The sequence below is a fragment of the Budorcas taxicolor genome, chromosome 5, assembly GCF_023091745.1.
Source record: "Budorcas taxicolor isolate Tak-1 chromosome 5, Takin1.1, whole genome shotgun sequence".
Classification (NCBI taxonomy): domain Eukaryota; kingdom Metazoa; phylum Chordata; class Mammalia; order Artiodactyla; family Bovidae; genus Budorcas; species Budorcas taxicolor.
The window spans coordinates 64,995,483-65,022,349 of NC_068914.1; positions in this window are offsets into that span (position 1 = coordinate 64,995,483).

Sequence of the window (26,867 nt, forward strand, 5' to 3'; positions counted from 1 at the left end):
CAAAGCTCATATTTCCAGTAACATTATGTTCATGACCAAACTCTGTATGTTCCTCACTTTCTGAGCTCTCATCAGAATCATTTATAATATACATATTTCCACAACTTTCTCTTTAAAGAATTGTAGACTTTTAAAATCATGCACCTCAACATTTTTCCAGTCTTTACCCATTACCATATCTCAAAGCCACATCCACATTTTTAGGTATTTGCTACAGCAGCAAATGCCCCACTTCTTGGTGCCAAAATCTGTGACAGCTTCCTTGGGCTGTCGAAAAAAAATATTACCACAAACTTGGCGGCTTAAAACAATAAAAATTGGTTCTCTTAACAGTTCTGGATGTCAGAAGTCTGAAATCGAGATGCTGAAATCAGGACCACGGTCCCTCTGAAGGCACCAGGGAAGAATCCTTCTTCTGTCTTCATGTGGCCTTCTTTCCTGTGTCCCTGTTCCCTCTCCTTTTCTTATAATGACACCAGTAATTGGTTGTAAGATCTGTCTTAAATCTATTATGGTATTATCCTGGAAGTCTTAATTGCATCTACAAGGACCCTATTTCTAAATAAAGCCAAGTTCACAAGTATCAATGATTAGGCCTTGGACATAACTTATACAGGTGCATTATTAAACTTGCTAAAGTCTCCCAATAACCAGTAATCCAATAACCCCAAGGTGGGGTGTTTTTCTGGTTGTCAATACCTCACAGATATTGACGATCATGGCTGAATTATTGTATCTATGTGTCTCTACACAGAAAGAACACCTGGAAATGTGTACCTGTTTTTATCAGGGATTTCTCCTCATGCACCTTTTCCTTTTACCAACTTTGATCCCTACCACTTTGCTTTAATAAACCATAACTGAGTCTAACAGCTTTCTGAGTCCTGAGTCCTAGTGAACCATGTAGAATAAGCGTAGTCTTGCAGACACCAAACATACCCCTCCTCACAGGCCTGAGAAGTACTTCCTCAAGACCCCTTCTTTAAGCTTTTAGATTTTAATAATGCCCACTTCTCCTATTCTCCCTGTCCGAGGGCTGGTAGGTACTTTGTGCTTTTGCTCCTTCTATATTACCATGTTGTTCCACTTTGATAGCTTCAGTTCTTCAACACTAACTAAAAAATCTTTACATTCATTTCTTTCTGTTAAAAAAAACAGTAACCACAAATGAACAACCAACCAACTGGTGTGTATTCTGTCTCCTGAGTGGATCTTGACAAATGCTTCATCCGTACTCATCTCTCTCTCATTCTCTCTGCTTTTCCTTCCTCTGTGTGATGTGTATCTTCTAGCACAGGCCTCCCTGGTGGTCTCCATGTCAATTTCCACCTACACTGGGCATCTCCCCTTGGTTTTTCCATGAGAACCAGCATTCCTTTTATTGTCTCAATCACAAGTCAAAGGCTCCTCCTTTATTCTATCTCTACTGCATCATTCATTTTTCCATTATTTTGACCTCCTAATTTCTTTTATCCATATTATTTTCTTCATTCCCTCTGGCATGAAAGATAGGTCTGTGTGAAAAGACAGTGAGTTGAAATGAAGCAGACATGGGTTCTAATCCTGACTCTCCTTATGTCAAAAGGAGATAACGATTCTCTCTTTACAGTGTTATTTTGAGGAATAAAAGTGAATGGGTTTGAAATGCCAGATCAGTTGACTCTCAATACACATCAGATACTTAGATAACTCCATTCTTTCCTCTCTTGCCACTCTTCTTAATTTGCTCAGGCTGCTACAACAAATACCAGTGAACAGTTGGCCTGCATAACAGAAATTTCTTTCTCAGAGTTCCGAGGCTGGGAAGTCCAAAAGCAAGTTCCTACTGAGAACTCTCTTCCTGGCTTGCAGACAGTTACTTTCTTGCTGTATCCTCCCATGACACAGACAGAACACTTCTCTCATGTCTTCTCTTACAGGGGCTAATTTCATCATGCAAGCTCTAACCTTAAGATTTTATTCCCTCCCAAATATCCCATCTCCAAAATCATCATACTGGACATCTGAATTCCAACATATGAATTTTGGGAGAATACTTTCAGTCCGTAGCATCACTGCTCTCTTTTGCTTAGATTATCACGGTTATTTCCTAGCTGCTCTCATTTTTCTCCTATTGATTATTCTTACGGCTGTCAAAGATACTTTTTAAGAGACTGATTTATTATCTTTTTCTTGAATTTAAATTCCTTCAATTGCTTCTGATAGCCTACAGAATAAAATCCAAACATATTAGTGTAACAATCAGATCTTCTTGACCTGAACCAAGGCCTCTCTAGCCTTGCTGTCTTTTGCTCTTCTTCATGGTCTTGAAGTTGTATCTCAGTTTGGCTGATGGCATTTGCTCAGCTCTCAAATGCTCCCCATATGCTGCCTGTTCCAGCTACCTCCCACCCCCACCTCCTACCCCTTGCTTAGAAAATCCTACTTTTCGTTTAAGACTCAGCTCAAGCTGTTTTTGACAATGGAGTTTGGGGTGGTTTTTGTCCCTGAATCCAAACACCTACTCATCCTCCTCCTTGAAGTTCTGTATTAGAAAGTGAGAGAACAAGGAATTATAGCCAAATTGGGAAATATGATTATTTTGATTTCTGGGAAATTACCCTCTATTGTTCCACTATCCATCATCTCTGGTGACTTGTGACATAGCACATAGCTTGAGTTTAGAATAAAAGGGGCTTCTGACTCTATTTCTAGACTCTAGAATATCTGAAACATCACAGTAGTTGTCTGGATGAGCGTGGTCATGTTCCCATGCTGACCTCATAGGAGCAGGAAGTGAGAGAAACGAAATGGAAGAAAGAATAGGGGATGAGTATGGTCTCATTTGTACTTTGGCCACCTCATGCGAAGAGTTGACTCATTGGAAAAGACTCTGATGCTGGGAGGGATTGGGGGCAGGAGGAGAAGGGGACGACAAGGATGAGATGGCTGGATGGCATCATCGACTCGATGGACGTGAGTCTGAGTGAACTCCGGGAGTTGGTGACAGACAGGGAGGCCTGGTGTGCTGCGATTCATGGGGTTGCAAAGAATCGGACACGACTGAGTGACTGAACTGAACTGAACTGAACTGAACATGCCTTTTATAACATAGGAACTATTGCATTAGAACGCAGGTTCCAGTGAATATTCTGGAATTTGATTAATAAGATAAATAGCTCTTTTCTTTAAAAGTTGCCTAGACATGGGTAAAGAAAGATGGAAGCTTGGGCATGATATTTTTTTTCTTGCCCATGAGCACACACACATGCATGGGTAGAGGAGAAAATATAAAGGGACAAAGAATCCCCTCCCACAAAAAGAGTCAATTATTACTTCTGAAAAGAAAAACAAGTTTATTTCCCTGGTGCGTCAAGAGCACCGTACTCCAGGGTTCATACTTTTCCCTACTTGTTACAGTTTGTTTCTAGCTGTGATCTTGCACCTGTCTGTTGTAAATTTTTCGTGGTTCTACCTCACTACTAGATTGAGAGCTCATTTGTATAAGAATGAATAATTTTCTATTTTTCTAACTTTTATGATTCAAATTCTCTTGAAATATAAGTTCAAGAAATATTTGTTGAATGCATAAACTGATTCTAACACTTCGAGCAGGACTAGCTGAAATTACTTTCTTGTGTGTATGTGTGTGTGTGTGTGTGTGTATGTTTCCTTTTTCTTGCCAAGAGTAAAACAAACATTAAAACTTATTGTTTCCAGGTCACTTTGGGGCTAAATTTAAATGTTTCACATGTTCTTATTATATGTGTTACTGGACCTCAGAATAGTCACTCTGAAATTATCCAGAAACTAGACTTTAACTCAACTATCAAGAAGCCCTGATACTTTGGAAGGTAGGTACATTTTCTATAACCTAGGTATCATGCACTCAAAGTTTATTATAGGTAATTTTTATAACTTTAAAGGATCAAGATTTCTGTATTCAGAAGTCTGTTCTTTCACATTCTAAGAGAAGGTTCTCAGTAATTTTGAGCGGGGTATATTTGATCGCAACTGCTAAGTCCAGGAAGATGCTGCCACTTCTTTTATAAGAATTATGATTGAAGGGTTAGAGAATTATGGTTGAAGGGACTTACTACAAGGTGTGAAGCAGTCCACTTTTCTGAACAAAGGGATACCGCAACACTGATTGGTTTCTTGAGCAGGCAAGTATTCAACCTTTCAAGGCAAGCATGCCTGAGGAGGAACAGGGAGCAAGAGGAAGCCTTGTACCTGAGGAAATATTTATATACAGCTGGGGAGAGTGAAAAGGAATTTAGATGAGAGTCAGTCTGAATGACTAAGCATACATTTGGGAAGATATGTGAGAGGTGGGATAGAGGGTGACGTGGGTGGTTTTGTTTAGAAAAGAGTAAGCTTGCTGGGCTGTGTCGAGGTATGCTGTTGGTGTGTTCTATGGAAAGGATCTACTCTTCATGTCTGTTTCTTTGTTTTTTTTTTCCATTGTCCACTTATTTAGATTCTGATAATTTTCTCAGGCCCACTCTAATTACCTCTACTTTCCTGAAACACTGCTACGATCTACCTAGGTGACAGCTGTCAAAGTACACTGTTCAAGCCTTAAATGATTCATGTCACTTTTTGTCCATTCTAGTTATTTATGTACAGGTTCCTCTATGAGACATGAACCTAACCACAACAACTAGGGAGGATAATTCAGTACAAGAGTTTTGGTTTTTAGTTCCTGATGCTTACATTATAATTTGTATTTCATAAGGTCTTGATTTTTGCCTTCTATTAATCCCTCATATATATTTTCTGTAAGCCTTTTCAAATTCTTCACGAATGAAGCTGGAGAAGAGGTGGATGGGTGGGGGTGAAATAGCTGGCCTTACTAAAATAACATTATGATAATTACAAAACAATGATAAAAATAGCAAATGTTTTATAAAACAGGTTGTGCCAGACACTGTTTTAAGTGCTTTATTTAATTCTTATAAAAGGCCTGTGTGGTTAAGGGCAATTATCCTATCTGACACTTGAGAAAACGGAAACTTGGAAAGTTGGGTGGCTTCCAGGTCACACAAGTAGATGATGGCTGACTCCACATTTAACTCTGGGCCCAGGCGGCGCTAGTTGTAAAGAACCTGCCCGCCAATTCAGGAGATGAAAGAGATGCTGGTTCAGTCACTGGATCAGGAAGATGCCCTTGAGGAAGAAATGGAAACCCACTCCAGTATTCTTGCCTGGAAAATTCCATGGACACAGAGGCCTGGCGGGCTACAGTCCATGGGGTTGCAAAGAGTTGGACATGACTGAAGTGACTTAGCACACACAATACAGCCTCAAAGGATAGCCCTGTAACATTCTGTTATGTGTTAGCGCCACACTGCTGCTGTAACAAATTACCACAAAACTTATGCCTGAAAAAAAAACAAACCCACAAATTTATCATCTTATAGTTTGGAGGTCATAAGTCCAACATAGGTTGCACTGGGCTAAAATGAAGATGTTAGCAGAGGTGTGCTTCTTGCCCGAGTTTCTAGGCAAGAATCTGTTCTCTTACCTTCTCTAGCTTCTTTCTAGAGATTGTCCCACTGCCTTGGCTTCAGGCTCTCTTCTTTCTTCACAGTCAGCAGAGGCATTATTTTTCTCAGCATGCTATCTCTAGGATTCTGACTCTTTTGTCTCCTTCATCTCTATTTTGCAATTATACTGGAACTTTCCAGATAATCTAGGATAATGTTTTCTATTTTAGGTCATACATTAGCATGCAGTCTAACACATGTATGGACTCCAGGGATTAGGACATTGATATCTTCGCTGGGTGGATGGGCATTAGTCTACCTACCACAACATTCCTGAGTCTTGTTATTGTTTAGTTGTTCAGTCCTATCCAACTCTTTGCGACCCCATGGACTGTAGTCCACCAGGCTCCTCTGTCCATGGGATTCTCCAGGGAATAACATTGGAGTGGGTTGCCATTTCTTCCTCCAGGGGATCTCTCCAACCCTAGGATCAAACCTACGTTTCCTGCATTGGCGGGTGAATTCTTTACTACTGAGCCACCAGGGAAGCCCCCACCCTGAGTCTAGCATGGTCATAAGAAACACTTTTTGACTACTTCTGATGTATCAGGTGCTATGCAGCATTCTGGGGTACAAACAAGAATCAGACATCATCTGTTCTTCCCACATGAAGTTTAGTCCAATGTTTTAAGTGAAGCTACTATCTCACCACCAGAAGTTGTGGTCTTCGTTTTCCTGAAACTACCAGGCAATACCCCGAGAAAAGCATACAGTCTTTCATGTTTAATAGCATTTATGTCCATAATTATGACTAAGATCAGATCTGAGAAGGCCATTCAGTTCAGTTCAGTCACTCAGCCATGTCTGACTCTTTGTGACCCCATGGACTGCAGCACACCAGGCCTCCCTGTCCATCACCAACTCCTGGAGCCTGCTTAATTCATGTCTGTTCAGTTGGTGATGGCCATCAAACCATCTCATCCTCTGTCGTCCCCTTCTCCTCCTGCCTTCAATATTTCCCAGCATCAGGGTGTTTTCCAGTGAGTCACTTCTTCCCACCAGGTGGCCAAAGTATTGGAGTGTCAGCTTCAGCATCAGTCCTCCCAGTGAATGTTCAGGACTGATTTCCTTTAGGATGAACTGGTTGGATTTCCTTGGTGTCCAAGGGACTGTCAAGAGTCTTCTCCAAAACCACAGTTGAAAAGCATCAATTCTTCAGTGCTCAACTTTCTTTATAGTCTAACTCTCATACTGATATATGCTGCTGCTGCTAAGTCGCTCCAGTTGTGTCCGACTCTGTGTGACCCCATAGACGGCAGCCCACCAGGCTCCCCCGTCCCTGGGGTTCTCCAGACAAGAACACTGGAGTGGGTTGCCATTTCCTTCTCCAATGCATGAAAGTGAAAAGTGAAAGTGAAGTCACAGTCATGTCCAATTCTTCGAGACTCCATGGACTGCAGCCAGGCTCCTCCATCCATGGGATTTTCCAGGCAAGAGTACTGGAGTGGGGTGCCATTGCCTTCTCCAACCCATACATGAGTACTGAAAAAAACCAAAGCTTTAATTAGATGGACCTTTGTTGTAAAGTAGTGTCTCTGCTTTTTAATAAGCTGTCTGGGATGGTAATACTTTTCTTTCAAGAAGCAAATGTCTTTTAATTTCATGGCTGCAGTCACCATCTGCAGTGATTTTGGAGCACAAAAGATAAAGTCTGTCACTGTTTCCATTGTATCCCCATCTATTTGTCATGAAGTGATGGGACCAGATGCCATAATCTTAGCTTTCTGAATGTTGAGTTTTAAGCCAACTTTTTCTCTCTCCTCTTTCACTTTCATCAAGAGTCTCTTTAGTTCTTGTTTGCATTCTGCCATAAGGATGGTGTCATCTGCATATCTGAGGTTATTAATATTTCTCCAAGCAATCTTGATTCCAGCTTGTGCTTCATCCAGTCTGGAATTTCTTATGATGTGTTCTTCATATAAGTTAAATAATCAGGGTGACAATATACAGCCTTGACGTACTCCTTTCCTATTTGGAACCAGTCTGTTTTTCCATGTCCTGTTCTAACTGCTGCTTTTCAACCTGCATACAGATTTCTCAGGAGGCAGGTCAGATTGCCTGATATTCCCATCTCTTTCAGAATTTTCCAGTTCGTTGTGATCCACACAGTCAAAGGCTTTGGTATAGTCAATAAAGCAGAAGTAGATGTTTTTCTGGAACTCTATTGCTTTTTCTAAGATCCAATAGATGTTGGCAATTTGATCTCTGGTTCCTCGGCCTTTTCTAAACTCAGCTTGAACATCTGGAAGTTCTCAGTCCACGTACTGTTGAAGCCTGGCTTGGAGAATTTTGAGCATTACTTTTCCAGCATGTGAGATGAGTGCAATTGTGTGGTAGTTTGAGCATTTTTTGGCATTGCCTTTCTTTGAGACTGGAATGAAAACTGACCTTTTCCAGTCCTGTGGCCCACTGCTGAGTTTGCCAAATTTGCTGGCATATTGAATATAGCACTTTCAAAGCATCATCTTTTAGGATTTGAAATAGCTCAACTGAAATTCCATCACCTTTACTAGTTTTGTTCATACTTTATGGAAATCAAGCACATGCATCAATAGGTTGCCCTCAAAACTTAAATTAACAAGTTTAGAGAATGAACAGAAATCAGTATCTTCAGTGAACTACCATGTATTTTTAGCATTTTATGTTATGGTGTATTTCTTTATAGTACTTAGCACCAACAAAGAGGTAAGGCAATTAATATCTTATCTGAAGGTAACAGGATGATCATGGAAAATTGCATCTCATAGAATATTTAATTCTGTTATAAAGCAGTACATATTCAAGCATCAGAGGTAAGACATTTAGATCTTATATGGGTGATCTAGACCCCGAAATAGATTTCTGGCTAAGTTATTCACTCTTGTTGGAAGATGTTGATTTAAATTATGGAGAATTTTTTTTATACATTCACCTGTTGATGGACACTTAAGTTGCTTCCATTTCTTTGCTATTATAAATATTGCTGCTATGAACTTCTGAATGTGCAAACTCTTAGCTGTTTCCTAATAATCTCTTCCCTCATGGCTGTCCTGAAAGACTATTTAATAGCCTGCTAAACAGCTGTGCAGATCCATAAATCAATTTTCCTTGGTGAAAAGTTAATGTAAGTGATGTATACAAATTACACCTCATTAAAAAAAATATTGGTAATCTTGGACAATTTCTTTTTCCCCTTTTGCACTGGATAGACAGAACTACATTCACATTGATCTTCATGGGAGAAAAAGTCATGAATAAGGCAAGCTTGGAAGCCACTTGTTGGAGACAGAAGAACTGCTGTACCAGCCTGGGTCCCCAAATAACATTATGGAATAGAATCTACCTACCCTCTTGAACTGTTGCAACATGTAAAAATAAACAGCTATGTATTTTAACTATTGTATTTTGAGGTGGTTTTGTTACAGCAGCTTAGATTTTATTTTAATAACAGATTGAGTGAAAATTAAGTGAGAACTATTATTCCTAATTGCAAAATCTTGACTTCACTTCACCTAGCAATCTTGAAAGAGATGGACATTAACTGAAGCCTTAAGATGCCAAAGATTGAGGATTAGGACCAGGAGAATCTGACCTCTGTCTGAATGTGTAAGGACCAGAATTTGAAAATGTCTTTTTTTTTTTTTTAAATGTCAAGAGGTGCTCTAAGAAATCTCTACAACAAAACTCAATGTGTGTTTTTTGAAAACAGAAGCATGACAAATTGAGTTGGGTTCTCTTTTATGAGCTGGATTTTCCTTTCAGAGAAGGATGGGAAAAACATCTTTAGAATTTAGTCTTTGTAGAATATTCCAAGGCAGATATAAAGGGAAGAGACCAATACCATATGTATTTTTGAAAGGTATTTTTGTTTAAGTTGTACAACTGCATTCTAGAGGACCTCATATATGCTAGGTGTCACTGTTTACGAAGATCAGGTTGGTGCAGCATATGGGTTACTGAAAAGAATGCTAAGAAATACATAAAGACGTTGCTTCTTAGGCTTTCATTTACCATTTATTTGCACATAGTTTGAATGTGGTAAAAAAAAAAAAAATCTAAGAAATCTTCAAATAAGAAAAATCAATATGACTTTAAACAAATTTAACTGATTCTCTTTTGTGGTGGTGTTGTTTAGTCATGTCTGACTTTTTTTGTGACCTTGTGGATTGTAGCCTGCCAGACTCCTCTTCCACGGGATTTCCCAGGCAGGAATAATGGAGTGGGTAGTCAATTCCTTCTCCATTTAAATTTAATTTTTCCTGATTAGACTGTATATTTCTTGAGGTCATGATATATTACATCCTAAATATTTCTAAGAATTTCAGTCTTCTCTTTTTTCCCTGGGAAATAATATTATAAATATTAAATTCCTCATAAATTATTGGACAAATATACCAGGTAAATGCTTAAAGTATTTTATGCCTTTTATATTAATAAAAACAGCTCTGGGGAGAATTGATTGTCAAAATGGTCTACATGAAAGCATCAAGGAAAAGTTCTTGGGGTATAGCCCTATTTTCTGAAATAAGTTCTTGATAGAGTTTATTATGCAACTGCATGTTCAAATTGACAGCCGTGCTGTATTTTTTAAGATGTAGATTTCTTTCTGTGTGTAGGTGCTGTAAGTATTCCGGGAGCTGCTTTGCTAAAAATAAGCCATCTGTGTCAATAATGAGTGCTCAATGTACAATCTACTATCATTTGCACCTGCAAAGTTCAAGAAGGTAACTTTAGGTGAAATGAAAAACTCTTTTATGTAACTGAATGACATATCTTCCAAAGTCCTATTTATTAAGCCCGGTTGGTTCTTCTTAATGAGTTGCTGCCATCCAACTCATAGATACTTCACATAATAGGAATATCACAGGATGCAGAAATGAGATTATATAGAATCCTGGGATTTAATAATAATTTTATCTCCCTCAATCTACATCTTCTCTATAGGACTCCTCTTGGCCATGGGTTACCTACCTGTAATGTTTTGGCATTTATGCAGTAAGTTTGGAACCCCATGTCTTTTCTGATCCTCATTATCCCTTACCACATGCAAATGATCTTTCTTCCCAACTTTCTGCCAACCTTACTAGCCAAGGATTAGATTAGCCATAATTCTCCTAATCTTGTTAAGAGTCCTATCTACCTCAGTGGAATGACTGTATTAGTCTCAGGTCATGGATTCCATCTGAGAAAATAAAATGCAGATCATCATAGAAAATCTAACTGCATATCATTCTGAAAGTACAGGTAGGCCAAGAAAAAAAGTGAATTGCAGGATGATGCTTAGGAAGGATATTTCTCTAGGGCCACATCCTTTCCACTCCACTAACTGTGCTGGTAGAAAAAGAAAGAAAATGTAGAGAAAGGAACAATCAGTTATGAACTCTTTTCAAGTACAACAATTATAAAATGCATTTTTTGATCATTATTTTTCATAGTAAGAACTTGATGGAGGTCTTCATGTTGACATATACTGTGTTATGTCGGTAAGATACTTAAGATGTTTCTACTTAATCTTAACTAGTTTTTGGTAACTGAGTACAAGGAAACTGATAAATTTTAGAAACTGTAGATGATTTAGGATGCTTGAAACAACAAAAAAAATGCTTTCTTTCACAAATTCGGAGGCTAAAAGTGTCAGGTGTCAGCAAGCTTGGTTTCTTCTGGAGGCTCAAACAGAGAATTTGTCCTGCGATTCTCTCCTAGCTTCTCCTGGTGGTTGCTGGCAATCCTCGGTGTCCCTTGACTTGCAGCTGTATCACTACAATTTTTGCCTCCTTTTCATATGGTGTTCTCCCTGTGTGTGTCTGCATCTTTACTTACATAGCCTTTTCCTAAGGACATTAATCATTAGATTTAATGCCCATACTAATCTAGTATGACCTCACCTTAATTTGATTACTGCAAAGGTTCTAAATTAGATTACATTCATAAGTATTGAGAGGTAGGGCTTCAACATATCTTTCAGGGGAACAGAATTCAACCAGTGCTTTTTTTTTTTTTTAATTCCCCACTGCTCTTTAAATTGCTCACTAGAAGTTTTTCCAGAAACTCAGTTGTAGGAGTAAAGCCCAGCAGCTTCAGCTATCAAACCTGGTAACATGAAGTTCTCCTGAGACAAACATGAACACGGCGGCCTGGGTACCCTCTTAAAACAGGCAGGAGAGCAAAACACAAATCAATACCACCAAGAATTACCCTGCCACTCCAATGGGATTGTATCTTGAGTGATTGCTTTGCACTGGCTTTGCCGCAGCTCAGAGAGGTAGTGCCTTCCTCTTAAGTCATGCAACAAAGACAACAGTAAAAGCTCATGTCTGATGTTTCTTCTGCTTCTTGTTGACAGAACCAAATTATTTATGAGCATATCACCTTATCTTGGAGGATGGGAGCTGCTCAGAGTCCCCATCTACAAATTTGTTCCCATATGATGAATGAGGGACAGAGTAGAATTACTTGGAATCAGGTATCCCAATCAGCTCAGAGCAGAGAGGGTTAGAAGTGACAGGGGTGCAGGGATCACTTCACAGAAAGAAAATAGGAATGCCAAGGTTATCAGTTAAAAAAAAAAAAAAAAAGTCCAGAAACATTATGTCTAATTGCTTCCCATGCAGTAAAACATGGTCACTGATTAGGGAATCCAAGCAAGCAGTCTCTTTAGGGTCCAGATGGTCAGAGTTAAGGCTATTAGGTGTATTGTAACACCATCTGTATTTCTAAGAACACTGACACCAGATCCCAATGTCCAGGGGGAACCTGTGTGGATTTCTGCTTGTTCTAATTTCTGCAGTACCTGAAACATATTCATAGCCTTTCCATCTGCACCACATTCCAGAAGGCTGCCACGCATCATTTGACAATCTGCAGTGCCATGCTCTTTCCATGACCTCCATCTTTCCTACTGCATCACTTAACTCAAATGCATTCAGCCACCGAAGCTTTCCAAATCATTCACTCAGCGACCAAGGGCAGAGTTACCGGCCACCCACAAGGGAGTGAGTCATTGTATCATGAAGGCCATGGAAAAAAAAGAGACATTTTTCAACAGATTCTCTGTGTTGTAGAAGATGAATTCAAATGTGGGACACCACACAAATTCAGTGGTGCATAATAGAAAAGTAAATTTTTGACAAGAAACTTCATGCATCTTCAGAATTTTTAACAATAAGGAAATGGAAAGTTAAATGTTTATTGTCAAGTAGGCACTGTGGGATCACAGTTAAATAAATAAGGCCCTTTGCTCTGTTGGCATTACTGTCAGGAAAATGAGAAACAGGACAAAGTTCTCAAGTGATTGGGGCACAGTTTGGGGTTTTTCCTAACACTGAATTTTGAGTATGTTATAGATACAGTGATCCTGTCACTCTCTTTTGCTTGGAACAAAAATGGGGATAAAATAGAGTAATATATCTCTGTTCTCAAGATGCTCTTTTGAGAAGAGGTTCTTGTGTCTCCATTATTTGCTTAATAATGATGATACAATAACAAACCACCATTTGTTAAATGTCTACATGCTCTAAACTACTTATACATGCATACACCCACACACACCAAACCCATGTGTCCCTTTGTTAGATGTGGAAATTGAGGTCCAGATACTCAGTAATTTCAGCCTTTAACCAAGTCTGCCAGACACTGCAGGCTATTCTTCTTTCACTGCATGGTACTGACTCTCATGGAAGTATTTTAAATGCTGAAGAACTTGCTATATTTATAATTTTATAAATATATATATAATATATATAATATATTATAAAATATTATATAAATATAAATATTATATAAATATTTATATTTATGCTTTTGTTAATACTATTTTCTGAATTACAATACACTTATTGTGTTAGGCAGCTTTTATTATAATAATGCTATATAACAAACAATCCCTAAATCTCAGTGGCTTACCATGGCATTTTTTGTTTGTTTGTTTCTATGTCTGTGGGTCAAATGAATTTTGACTGTTCCTGGTTGGGCTTAATCAGGCTCAGTGAGTTCATCTGCAGGTCAGGTTGGAGTTATTCCACATATTCCATTGTAGAACAAATAGTTATTCAGAGCATGCTCTTCTTATTGCAATGGCAGGAACACAAGAATCCAAGCCAGAGTACACAGCAGCATTTAAAGTCTTTCTTATGTCACATTTGCTACTATTCCATTGGCAAAGGCAAGTCACATGCCCAAGTTCAACAGCTACAGATAAGGAGCGTGATAGACAAGGAGGGAAAACATTTTCTGTCTACATTAAAGCTAGGTATGCCTAAATATCTTGGCAAAGGGCATGTATATACATTTCTATAAAAGAAAGGGACACAGCAATCCGATCTATCAACAATACTCAACTGTCCAAACACTGTTGTAAGTTTTACAAATAGATTTGGCAGAACCTCTGAAAATCAATATAGGTGGGTTTTCATCTACTCTAACCAGAGAAATTTTATTTTTGTCTATTTTATATACTGGACTTCTGTAAATGTATATAAGTTTACCTTGAACAAAGGATAAATAAAATGCTTAGAAACCACTGGCTTAGTAATAGCTAACAAAAAAGTGGTGTATGTAACTTTGGACAAGTCTGTTTTGTAATTAATTTACTAGTCTGCTTTAGGTAGATGAGAATAACCTGTGCTCATAAAAACAGATTTTATGGTAGGATGGATAAAAATCTGGTTTTGGTACTACCTAGCTGTGTGACTTTGATTAAGTTACTTGACTTTCTTCTATACATTTTTTTTTCTTTTTTTAACAGTAAAATTGGAACAATACTGATAAAAATACCTACATCATGAGATTACTGTGAACAATAAGAGAAAGAAGGCATATAAAATGTTTAGGACAATGCCTGGTACTGCAAAGTACACAATTGGTGATGCTTACAAGAGACCCTGGTGGACTTCCCTGGCAGCTCAGACAGTAAAGCGTCTGCCTACGATGCGGGAGACCAGGGTTCAGTTCCTGGGTTGGGAAGATCTCCTGGAGAAGGAAATGGCAACCCACTCCAGTACTCTTGCCTGGAACATCCCATTGACTGAGGAGCCTGGTAGGCTACAGTCCATGGGGTCCCAAAGAGTCAGACACTACTGAACGACTTCACTTTCACTTTCTTTCACAAGAAACCCACCAGTAAGTAGAATTGTAGGGCAAAGTAGATGGCTAAATTTAATAAGATATTGGAAGGAGATAGTCAGGTGATGGCCTAATGATCATCAAATTCTATTCTTTCAAAAACATTTATACACATTTGAAAGCATAATATGTATTTTATATATATATATATGTATATATGAATGTTAGGGTAGAAAATATTAAAATGTGTGCCTATTGCTCGGCATTGGGCCAAAAATTTAAATGTTACCAATACTTTTGCATCAGTCTGTGTGCTCCTCCCTATCTCATCTCCCTGCTTTACATCTCCTAGTTATCACTTCTGTGTGGTATAGAATAATGGTTAAGAATGCTGACTCTTAGTCTACATTAACCCCTTTTACCTCAGTTTCCAAATTACTATTTTGGGGATAATTGTTGATAACAGTATCTATCTCATATAAGAATGATACTGGCTAACACATTTGTAGCATGTAGAAAGAAGCCTTGCATATGGTAAGCACTGTGACAATCTTAATTGTTAATCATTATTATCATCATTGTGATTAGTAACACACATTACTAAATAATATTCTGTTTTTGCTTGGTTTTGAGCTTTACAAAAATGGAATCATTATATCTAGTTCTCTCTTATGACTGACTTTTTAACCTAAAATTATACTTTTAAGCATCACTGACATGCTGTTATATAATTTTCCATTGAGTGAACATGCTATAATTGATACATTTTCATGTTGATGAACATTTATGTCGTTTTCATTTCATATTTCTATTATGAACGATGATGTTATGACTTATTAAAAAATCTATTGGTACATAAATGCAAGAATTTTCCCAGATTGATACCTTGAATAAAATTGCCAGATGGTGGGGATTTTATATTCAAAAATCTAAGACAGGACAAAATTATTTCCAATGTGCTTTTGTAAGTTTATATTTCAGCCTCTGATCCTTGGCAGACTTATTTTGTGGCCAAAAGAGTAGTACAAAAACGATAATTTACTGTGAGTTAATTTGTCCTGCTGTCATCATAAGATCACATAATTTTATATGTGTATTGTCTCTTCATGTTTTCTCTTTTGTGATATGTCTACTACTGTTTTTTGCCATTTTTCCCTGGATTACTTTATGTTTTCTTAATGAGCTGTGCATTTCTCCTTTAGATACCATTTCATTATTGGTTACACATGTTGTTGTTGTTCAGTCGCTAAGCCATGTCCAACTCTTTGCGACCCTAAATACATAAGTTATAAATACTATCTACAACATTGGGTTGATGTGCACTTTCTTCATGATGAATTTTTATAAACAGAATTTCTTAATTTTTAATACAGTAAAATTTATCAATCTTATTCCTTATGTCCAGTATTTTAAACAATTTCCTAACCACAAATCAGAAGCTGTTCTCATACAAATCTCATCAAAAATTTAATGCTTCACCTCTTACATTTAAGGACATAGCCATCCAGCATATATTTTCCTGTATGGTGTGTGGTCAAGTTGCAATTTAATTTTATCCAAATTGATAAATGCATCACTTATTAAATTATTCCTTTATTTCCTCATGGTGTGCAAGGCTATTTCTGTCATACCCTGTGTTTTCATAAACGTGTGGCTCTATTTCGGGGCTCTCTCTCTGTCTTTGTGTGTGAGTGTATGTGTGTGCATGTTCCACCAGTCCCTTTCCAACAAAACTAGACCTCCACCTTAATTGAAACAGCATTATAACAAGACTTAATACATGGTAGAGCAACAGTCTGGTCTTGTTCTTCATCTTGGGCAATGTGTTGGTTCCTATCAGGCCTTTGCTATTCTATATACATTTTAAAATCACCTTGGTATTCTGAGGTTTTACTACAATGGATGTAGGTGTGTTTCATTTTATTTATTGATATTTATTACTTCATTTTATTTATTATTCTACTTGGGATTAATTTTATCTCTTGCCTTTGTAGACTGGTATTTTTCCTCAGATCTGAGAAAAATCACAGCTATTATTTCTTCAAATATAACTTATCTTTCATACTATCCATCTTTGCATCCTGAGACCTGGTAAAGTATAACTTATATTATCTCATTCTGCTTTCCCCATTGTTCAGGCCATTAAAAAAAAAAAATCTCTCATCTTCTTTCCTTTTCATGCATTAGTTTGTGTGTCTTCTTTTATTTTTCAATGTATTTTAATTCTTTCTTTTAGGTACTCTTAGTGGTACCTAATCTGCTTTTTAACTCTTTACCTGATTCTCTGACTTTGATAATTTTTCATGAAAAATTTATTTATTTTTTACAATATGGCTTGCTATTTTTTAGTAAGTAAGTTTAAAATAAAATCTCATTTTTTATTTTTGCAATACTTAGTTCAGAGTTTATAAATTATTTCTGATAATTTCAATAATTAAATGCTATGGGAGCATAACTATTGCTGTTGCAGAATGTCATTCACTTTACTTCCTTATGTATTTCTTTGCATTTGTTACAATAAACTCAGGTTTCACTGATCATATTATGTATGAATTCTGGAAGTTATCATCAAGAGATGGCTTTGAAATACAAATTGGTATAAGCTCTTTGGGACCAATATGATGATTCTTATGTAGTTAAATATCTAAAAAGACTTGCATACCTCCTTCCATGTTTCCTTACAAGAAGCCGTGTAGTGTTATGGGCAGTTGATGATCTTTTTATGCCCTTTGGAGTTGCTGGTTCCAAATTGGGAAAGGAGTATGTCAAGGCTATATATTATCACCCTGCTTATTAACTTATATGCAGAGGACATCATGTGAAATGCTGGGCTGGATGAAGCACAAGCTTGAATCAATACTGCAGGGAGAAATATCAATAACCTCAGATATGCAGAAGACACCACCCTTATGGCAGAAAGTGAAGAGGAACTCAAAAGCCTCTTGATGAAAGTGAAAGAGGAGAGTGAAAAAGTTGGCTTAAAGCTCAACATTCAGAAAACGAAGATCATGGCATGTGGTCCCATCGCTTCATGGGAAATAGATGGGGAAACAATGGAAACAGTGACAGACTTTATTTTCTTGGGCTCCAAAATCACTGCAAATGGTGAATGCAGCCCTGAAATTAAAAGATGCTTGCTCCTTGGAACAAAAGCTATGACCAACCTTGTCAGCATATTAACAAGCAGAGACATTACTTTACTGACACAGGTCTGTCTAGTCAAAGGCATGGTTTTTCCAGTAGTCATGTATGGATGTGAGAGTTGGACTGTAAGGAAAGCTGTTCTCCAAAGAATTGATGCCTTTGAACTGTGATTTTTGAGAAGACTCTTGAGAGTCCCTTGGACTGCAAGAAGATCCAACCAGTTAATCATAAAGGTAATCCATCCTGAATATTCACTGCTGAAGCTGAAACTCCAATACTCTGGCCACCTGATGAGAACTGACTCACTGGAAAAGACCCTGATGCTGGGAAAGACTGAAGGCAGGAGGAGAAGGGGATGAGATGCCATCACCGACTCGATGGACATGAGTTGGAACAAGCTCTGAGAATTGGTGATGGAGAGGGAAGCCTGACGTGCTGCTTTTTAATATGCTGACAAAGTTGGTCATAGCTTTTCTTCCAAGGAGCAAGCGTATTTTAATTACATGGCTGCAGTAACCATCTGCAGTGATTTTGGAGCCCAAGAGTTGGACACGACTGAGCAACTGAATTGAACTGACTGGAGCTGTTGGCCAAATGAAGAAATTTCAATTCCATGCTTGTCCATTCCATTGTCCTTATAATCCTGATCAATTGGTCTTATGGTGGACAGATTTTAAGATGACCACCATGATCCCCACCTCTTGGTGTACATGTCCTTGTACAATTCTCTCTTCTTGAGTATGAGCATGATCTGTAACTTTTTTCCAATCAACATAATATGGCAAAGGTGATTGTATGACATTCCTACCATTGTATTACATTATATAAGACTTCATTATATTAGCTGACTTGTTCTAAAATCTTGCCCTCCTTGTTGACCTTGAAGAAAGAAGCTGTTATGAGTCTCATAACAGCAAGAAAATGAGTTTTTCCAACAACATTAGTGAACCTGGAAACAAACCCTCTCCAATAAGCCTCTAGAGAACCTGGACCTTGTTGACAGCTTGGTTGCAACCTTGCAGAGGACTCAGCTAATCTAAGACTCTCAATCCACAGAAACAGTGAGATAGTAAATGTATTTTGCTGTAAGTCATTAAGTTTGTGGTAGTATGTTATGCAGCACAAAAAAGAAACACAGTCTGATAATACAGTTTTCATTCAGAGAAAGATCACCTTTTGATGCCTTACTTTTCAGGGCTCCCTGCCCTTGTTTCTGTAATCTTTTTTATTTTTATTTTTTAATCGCCTCTCAAAGTGGTAGGAGGTAGTAGTGTTTAAGATGGAGAATCTGAGAGGTGTCTAGAAATTTTCATTTACTGCATACCTCAAAGTGTACTGAAGTTTTATCAAGGACTTAGTTGTCCAATAGAAGGATGATCTTTCAGGGTCTAGTCTGCCTTACTTTTTAAAGCTAAAGCCCTTATATTCAATTCTTATCACCGAAGTGGGGGAAAAAAAGATGTGTTTTATGATTGATGCACAGAGTCTAAAGTGCATATCACTTTTTGTGAGAAGAAAAGACTTCTCTTGGAAGGATACAGTTTTTAGATGGGAGAAAGGTGTGTGTTGAATTATACTGATCTTATGATTTTAATATATTGACTTTATATTGATTGGCTATCCAATGAGAAAAATGGAAAGAAGAAAGGAGAAGGACATGAATTAAATTTTTAGCATCACAGAAATAACATCTAATTAGATACTATTTGGAAAGAACTAAAAAGATGTGTCCAGAGTAACTGTCAAAACAATTCACTCTTCACAGAGTCTTTGCATTTCTCTTGTTTGGACCAATGAGCAGAGAGGAAAAACAAACAAAATCCGATCCATTTCTTTTCCCTCTTCTGCCTGTCAGAAGATAATGCCCACCCACTCCAGTAAGGCAAGACTTTATAACCAAATCAAATGAGTGATTCTTTTGTAAGTTTATCTGCTGTCTATACAGATTTCACCTACCTACCATCAGTCCTTTAAAATCCATCCATGAATCTCAACTTAACTTATCAGTTTTGTTTCAGTTGGTATTCTCTGTGAAAGTAATACTAGTATGATTGCTATTAAAATCATCAAAATTTTCTCTTCAGTTATGTTAATATCATTCAGTGGTTTCTTTCTATGTGCCAAAAACTGTTAACTGATTTACATAAGTTGTCCCCAGTTAGGTTTCAAAATAGGCCTCATCAAAATTACTCATATTATTTTGAAGAAAATTATTAAAATACTCATAGTAACATATGTTTTCCAAGTCAAAAGTACAGAAGATAAAGTAATAAATAGCAGGCCTATTCGTCACTCCTCCTTATTATCAATATTTCACTCCACAGTGGCAAACTATTTTTGACAGTTTCATCTGATACTTGACTCTATATTTTAAAATAACTTGATTAACAGTCTATTTATTGCCTTTAAGATTTTTATCCATTATACTCTGACTTCCTTTTGTGGTGAAGGTCGCTTTTCCCTTACAATCAGAAATAAGGCAAGGATGTCCCTCATTAGCACTCCTATTCAGCACTGTACTAAAATGCAAGAACATAAAGAAAGGAAACAAAGTGTATACAGATTCAGTTCAGTTCAGTTCAGTCGCTCAGTCATGTCCAACTCCTTGCGACCCCATGAACTGCAGCACGCCATGCCTCCCTGTCCATCACCAACTTCGGGAGTCCACCCAAATCCATGTCCATTGTTTCGGTGATGCCATCCAACCACCTCATCCTCTGTCATCCCCTTCTCCTCCTGCCCTCAGTCTTTCCCAGCATCAGGGTCTTTTCAAATGAGTCAGCTCTCCGCATCAGGTGGCCAAAGTTTTGGAGTTTCAGCTTCAACATTAGTCCCTCAAACGAACACCTAGAACTAGTCTCCTTTAGGATGGACTGGTTGGATTCCTTGCAGTCCAAGGGACTCTCAAGAGTCTTCTCCAACATCACAGTTCAAAAGCATCAGTTCTTCAGTGCTCAGCTTTCTTTAGAGTCCAACTCTTACATCCATACACGACTACTGGAAAAACCATAGCTTTGACTTCAGTTCAGTCGCTCAGTCATGTCCGACTCTTTGTGACCCCATGAATCGCAGCACACCAGGCTTCCCTGTCCATCACTAACTCCTGGAGTTCACTCAAACTCACGTCCATTGAGTTGGTAATGCCATCCAGCCATCTCATCCTCGGTCGTCCCCTTCTCCTCCTGCCCCCAATCCCTCCCAGCATCAGAGTCTTTTCCAATGAGTCAACTCTTTGCATGAGGTGGCCAAAGTATTGGAGTTTCAGCTTTAGCATCAGTCCTTCCAATGAACACCCTGGACTGATCTCCCTTAGAATGCACTGGTTGGATCTCCTTGCAGTCCAAGGGACTCTCAGGAGTCTTCTCCAACACCACAGTTCAAAAGCATCAATTCTTCGGTGCTCAGCTTTCTTCACAGTCCAACTCTCACATTCATACATGACCACAGAAAAAACCATAGCCTTGACTAGATGGACCTTTGTTGGCAAAGTAATGTCTCTGCTTTTGAATATGCTATCTAGGTTGGTCATAACTTTCCTTCCAAGGAGTAAGCATCTTTTAATTTCATGGCTGCAGTCACCTTCTGCAGTGATTTTGGGGCCCCCAAAATAAAATCTGACACTGTTTCCACTGTTTCCCCATCTATTTCCCATGAAGCGATGGGACCACATGCCATGATCTTCGTTTTCTGAATGTTGAGCTTTAAGCCAACTTTTTCACTCTCCTCTTTCACTTTCATCAAGAGGCTTTTGAGTTCCTCTTCACTTTCTGCCATAAGGGTGGTGTCATCTGCGTATCTGAGGTTATTGATATTTCTCCTGGCAATCTAGATTCCAGCTTGTGCTTCTTCCAGCCCAGCGTTTCTCATGATGTACTCTGCATAGAAGTTAAATAAGCAGGGCGACAATATACAACCTTGACATACTCCTTTTCCTATTTGGAACCAGCCTGTTGTTCCATGTCCAGTTCTAACTGTTGCTTCCTGACCTGCATATAGGTTTCTCAAGAGGCAGGTCAGGTGTCTGGTATTCCTTATTGCCAAATTCAGAGTTAAATTGAAGAAAATGGGGAAACCCACTAGACGATTCAGGTATGACCTAAATCAAATCCCTTATGACTATACAGTGGAAATAAGAAATAGATTTAAGTAACTAGATGTGATAGATAGAGTGCCTGATGAACTATGGATGGAGGTTTAAGACATTGTACAGAAGACAGGGAGCAAGATCATCCCCAAGAAAAAGAAATGCAAAAAAGCAAAATGGCTGTCTGAGAAGGCCTTACAAATAGCTGTGAAAAGAAGAGAAGCAAAAGGCAAAGGAGAAAAGGAATGATATACCCATTTAGGCAAAGGAGAAAAGGAAAGATATATCCATTAGAATGCATAGTTCCAAAGAATAGCAAGGAGAGATAAAGTCTTCCTCAGTGATCAATGCAAAGAAATAGAGGAAACAATAGAATGGGAGAGGTTAGAGATCTCTTCAAGAAAATTAGAGATACCAAGGGAACATTTCATGCAAAGATGGGCTCGATAAAGGACAGAAATGGTATGGACCTAACAGAAGCAGAAGATATCAAGAAGAGGTGGCAAGAATACACAGAAGAACTGTATAAAAAAGATCTTCAAGACCCAGGTAATCATGATGATGTAATCACTCGCCTATAGCCAGACATCTTGGAATGTGAAATCAGATTGGCCTTAGAAAGCATCACTATGAACAAAGCTAGTGGAGGTGATGGAATTCCAGTTGAGCTATTTCAAATCCTGAAAGATGATGCTGCATTCAATATGCCAGCAAATTTGGAAAAGTCAGCAGTGGCCACAGGACTGGAAAAGGTCAGTTTTCATTCCAGTCCCAAAGAAAGGCAATGCCAAAGAATGCTCAAACTACTGCACAATTGCACTCATCTCACAAGCTAATGAAGTAATGCTCAAAATTCTCCAAACCAGGCTTCAGCAATATGTGAACCGTGAACTTCCAGATGTTCAAGCTAGGTTTAGAAAAGGCAGAGGAACCAGAGATCAAATTGCCAGTATCTATTGGATCATAGAAAAAGTAAGAGACTTCCAGAAAAACATTTACTTCTGTTTTATTGACTATGCCAAAGCCTTTGACTGTGTGGGTCACAATACAGACTGTGAAGGCAGAAGTAAAATTGAATTTGTTTGGTGATGACATAATCATATACATACAAATCTCATAGCTGACCAAAAAAACAAAGTCTTTGAAACTAATAATCTATTATAGAATGTTTGTAGAATACAAATATACAAAATTCAACTGCTATCCAATATGCTAATAACAAAAATTGGAATCTGGAATTTAAAATATAATAGCATTCACAGTAGCATTATAAAATGAAGTAGCTAGACATAAGTCTAACAAAAAATTGATAGGAACTATATTTGAGAAAAAACTATAAATCGTTGATGAAAGAAATCAAAGAAGATCAAAATAAATGGAGAGATGTTCCATGCTCATGAGTAAGAGGATGCAATATTGTTGAGATATCTATTCTCAACTTGATTTACAGATTCAATGCAATCCCAATCAAAATGCCAATGTGTTATTTCAAATATAACACACTGATTATAAAATTTATTTGAAAAGATAAAAGATCCTGGATAGCCAACACAATACTTAAGAACAAAATTGGAGGAATGATATCACTGAATTTAGACTTACTTTAGAGCTATAGTAATCAGGACAGTGGGCTTCCCTGGTGGCTTAGCAGTAAAGAATCTGCCTGAAATGCAGATAATGTTTGATCCCTGGGTTGGGAAGATCCCCTGGAGAAGGAAATGGCAACCCATTTCAGTATTCTTGCCTGAAAAATACGATGGACAGAGGAACCTGGAGGAGTCCATCAGGGTTGCACAGAGTTGGACACAACTTAGTGATAAACAACAATCAAAACAGCATGTCACTGGAGAACGATGAACAGATAGATCAGAAGAAGAGAAAAGAGAGACTAGAAATAGACCCACACAAATACAGTCAACTGATCTTTGACACAGGAATGAAGCAAGTAGATGAACAAAGAACAAATTTTTTCAACAAATGAGCCAGAATAATTGGATATCCACATTAAAGAAAAAAAAAAAAAGAATCTAGACAGGCTTTCAACTTTAACAAAAATTAAATCCAAAAGGATCAGGCACCTAAATGGAAAGCAAAAACTATGAAGCTTCTAGAAAACAAAAGGAGAACATTTAGGTTTACTTGAGTTTTCAGATACAACACTGTAAGTATAATCCTTAAAGAAAAGAAAATGTATGTATGTTAGACTGTATTAAAATTAAAAACTTCTGTTCTATAAAAGGCACCATTTAGAAAAATAAACTAGAAGCAACAGATTGAGAAAAAATATTTGCAAAACACGCACCTGATAAAGGACTTACCTCTAAAATAATAAAAAAAAACCTCCTAAAACTCAACAATAAGAAAAACAAACAATCCAATTTAAGAATGGGGAAAAGATGTGAGGAGATATCTCGCTGAAGAAGATATACAGATAGCAACCAAGCATATGAAGACATTCAGCATCATGTCATAAGGGACCTGCAAATTAAAGCAGCAATTGGATAGACTACTCATGTATCAAAATGGTTAAAATTCAAAATATCACAGTAGCCAGTGCTGGTAAGGATGCAGAGTGACAGGAGGTCTCATGCATTGCTGATAGGAATGCAAATTGTCCAGCCACTCTGGAAAACAGTTTGGCAGTTTCTTTCAAATCTAAACATAATTTTAACATATTACACAGCAATCATTCTCCTAGGTATTTATCCTTGAGTTGAAAGCTTATGTCTATGTAAGAATTTGTACATAAATGTTTATAGCAGCTTTACTCACAATTACCTCAAATGAGAAGCAACCAAAATGTCATTTCATAGGTAAATGAATGAAAAATCTATGGTATATCCCTACAATGAAATATTAACTGATGATAAAAAATAAATGAGTGAGCTATTAAGCAACAAAAAGGCATGGAGAAAACTTAAATGCATAATGCTAAAAAAGGACAAAAATATAAAGACAATATACCTAGAAGTGATTGTCAAAGGTTTGGGTGATAGGCGAAGAGATACATAAGTGAAATATAGGGGGAATTTTAGCATAGGAAAACCATTCTTATGATATTGTAATGGCAGATACTCGACATTACACATTTTACCCTCTTCCTTCACCCGCAGGACTGTCTAACACAAAGCGTAAACTTTAAACTATAGACTTCAGTTAGTAATGATCATCAATACTGGGCCATTAATTGTAACACATATACTAAAGTAATATATGAATAATAGAGGAAACTGTATGTGTGTGTGAAGGATTCTTGAGAATTCTGTACTATAAGCTCATTGTTTTGTCAATGTAAAGTGAAAGTATTAGTTGCTCAGTGTGTCCGACTCTTTGTGACCCTGTGGACTGTAGCCCACCGGGCTCCTCTGTCTGTGGAATTCTCTAGGCAAGAATACTGCAGTGGGTATCCATTCCCTTCTCCAGAGGATCTTACCAACCCAGGGATTGAACCCCTGTTCTTAAAATAAAGTCTATTAATTAAAAGAGCTTACATGCTATATTCTGATTGCCTACCATGAATGCAATTGCTTTCATTTTCTAATACTACTTTTCCTTATCTCTCCATATATTTCTTCTTAATTTTTGTTGAATAATCGCTCAATGAAGAGAGGATTATAGTGATATAAATAATGTTAACAACTGAGCAGTGCAGAATATTATGATTACACTTTGTTTCTTGTACATTTATTCTCTTTTTCCTATAGTTTTAATTGTGCTCCAACAAGACCTTAAAACCTCTGATTATAATCAAATACCTGAGTTAATCAGTTCACTTGAATTCATATTTTTTTAAATCCATATTTCTTGAAGCCCTGTGCCTCTTGCTCCAATCTGGGTTGATTTATTTCTAGGCGTTCTACTCAGTTGTTTTTTCCTTGGATGTTCCTTTATTATCTTCACACTAGTATTTCTTCACTCATTTCCGGGTCTCCTGTTTTCTGAATCTCAAATCTTTCTTGTTGTGATTTTGCACTCTATCAATTAAAACTGAAATTATGTTTCCCAGAATGCCCCACTTGATATGGTTCTCTGTTGGCACTGATTGCACAAGTCATTTTGCTCAAAGTTTGGAAGATGGAAGGGAAGCAGGAGACATATTTCTTACACTTGGAAGGTTGATACAAGACACTAGTTATGCTCAGTAGGAGAAGGAATCTAATAATTGAATCGTCCCTTAAATTGACTTTTTCCCTCTCCCCTTATTTCTAGCACCTTCCCTCACTTACATTTTCAGTGCCACAGGGTCACTCTATGCCCTAAATTTGTTTTCAGCTTCTCTATGGTTTTGCAATACAAATCAACTTTCTTCTCAGTAGCTTCCTCTATTTAAGCGCCATAAGGGCATAATTTTGCCTTTTTAATTCATTGCTTACAGTAGGTGCTCAATAAATATTTGTGTGCTCAGCTGCTCAGTCATGTCCAGCTCTTTGTGACCCCATGGACTGTAGCCTGCTAGGCTCTTCTCTGTTCATAGAATTTCCCAGGCAAGAATACTGGAGTGGGTTGCCATTTCCTATTCTAGGGAATATTCTTAACCCAAGGACAGAACCTGCATCTCTTGTGTCTCCTGCATTAGCAGGCAGATACTTTACCACTGCACCACCTGGCAATAAATGTTATATTTAGTAAATGATAAATATAAGTACGTAGTTTCACTTTCCATCATTCTGCTAAGTGAGTTCCTATTTCCATCATCTAAATTTTTATTATCAACTTTTTTCTATTTTCTCTTCTCCCATTCTATTTGATTATGAGGGCAGTATCCTTTATTTTTACTTATACTCTTTATATTAACAAGGTTTTAGGACAGAGTGGAATAAATGTGCATTTTCATTTTGCCATACTTATGTGAATATCAAGCATTATTTTTCAACTATATTAATATTTAAAAAGAATGTTTTTGTTCTGACTCTTTCTTGAATTCTCCTAGTAAAACCATGAAGCCTAGAGATGGGAACGTTTGTATTTTGTTTTGAGAATTGTGTGGCTTCTCCAGTGTCTACTCTCATCCATTATGCTATCATGTTAATATTACTTTTTAAAATCAGCAGCAGCCGTTATCCACCAGTTAT